The sequence below is a fragment of the Polistes fuscatus genome, unplaced genomic scaffold (genome assembly GCF_010416935.1).
Source record: "Polistes fuscatus isolate 324 unplaced genomic scaffold, CU_Pfus_HIC Scaffold73, whole genome shotgun sequence".
NCBI classification, from domain to species: Eukaryota; Metazoa; Arthropoda; class Insecta; order Hymenoptera; family Vespidae; genus Polistes; species Polistes fuscatus.
This window is the reverse complement of record NW_025113155.1, coordinates 1-1838: the sequence shown is the minus strand read 5'-3', so window position 1 is coordinate 1838 and position 1838 is coordinate 1.

Below are 1838 nucleotides of genomic sequence, written 5' to 3'. Positions count from 1 at the left end.
TCGACAACGTTGATGATTTTTGTCTTTGCGTTATAGGTACTACACTTAATTTATGGTTATTACCTAATACGCCCGGTGATTTTGTACTATTTTGATTCGAATTTGAACAACTCGAGACTAAATCAGGACTATTAAATTTACTGTAACCATCCTTATTGTTAGTACTAGAAGGCACACTTTTTACTGATGATCCATTAACACTCGTATTATTTGAATCTAATTTTTTTTTATCTATGCTATTATTCTGTTTATTAATATTGCCATTAGATTTATTTTGAATTGGCACTTGTCTCGCCTTAATATTTTTATATAAAGTATTTTTGATAGTAGTAGTTGTAATATGTTACCACCATCGGGTTTTTGTACAGACAGAAACAAGGAAACGGCTGAAGAATAATCCTGCCTCGAATGCGCTGAAAATTGCATTTGACGCGTTCATACTAAAAAATTTGTATCTCCGTCAATTTCCCTCGGATCGACTTGAAACTTTCACGGAATATTGCTGAAATATGGTATTTTCACCTTAAAAAGATTCAAAAAAAATACTAAATACCCTACCCCCCCTCCTTAAATAAAGATTCGCGTGAGATTTCAAATGAGACGCCCGCACCAATCACGCACTTACACGGTCACTAATTCTAACTTTGTAGTGTATCCCGGCTTGTAGGATCAAATTTTTGAAAAATTCCTCTGCCGATGGTACGCTGGGAACAAAGGGAATTCGCTACAAAGGTCTAAAATAAATACACGATATAAAAATGAGCTTTATGCCGATTGAAGCACCTTGCTTCAATCGCTAAATAAGGGGAGACTGTAGAATTCAGATAAGAATTTTAATGAAACTTGAGTGCGCACAGTAGAAAAAAGTACTATGAAAAATGAGACAAAATCAAGTACGTGCTTTCGAGATCAGGAGTAGGTAGACAATGGCCGATAGTGGCCGTTATTAGGAGAAGGGTGGTGGAGAAGTAAGAGAGTTCGGTGAAGCGTATCGTGGAAGGGGTGGTGGAGGAGGACGTTGATTATAAGCCAGCTAGGTTTGCTAGGCTTGTTATAAGTGGTTAGACTAGGCTAGGACTCGAACCACGTGTTGTTAGAATCCAAATCGAAGTAATGATGATGACGACGACAATGATGATGATGATGAGAAAGATGAAAGATGTTTTCTACACACCGGTGAAAGATATTGCAATCTTGCTTGCGATTATGTGATTTGAAGAATTTTGTTGGCTGCGTTAAGAATTATTTCGAAATCTTTGCTATTGCTAATGCTGCTAGTACTGCTTGTGCCGCTGTTAGCTGCTCTGGAAATGTATGGTAGTTTTTCTTCTTTTTGATATACGTGTTAAATCCCACCTCTGCTAGTAATAATTGTTAAATGATTGAGGAAAAATATCTTATAATATGAGTGGTAAAAGTTAATAAATCTATATGTAGGATTTTTAAATGGAAAAACAGTTTTATTACAAAACGCAGATCCTCTCTCTTACAACGCTCAATACTCACTACTTAATTCATTTCATTATTTATAATAACGGAAGAAGAAAGTCTTTGTAACTATGGAAACATTAACGTTCCCATAGAAACGTTGTAAACCGTGATAGAGTGCTATCGCTAAAGAAGCTTTGCCCAAAGAATCAGCGGTGAGGATGGCAGCGCCAATCGTCGCATAGGATAAGATAGAAATCTGCTTAACGACAGCAGGCCGTACTCTTGTCGCCCGTGCATTCATTGTCGCATTCACACCGTCTTTTATTCGTCCGTATCAGGTTACCCAAAATCTAACCGATATTAGACACAGATAAAAGATAAGACGACGACGCTTACCGTCTCCTACA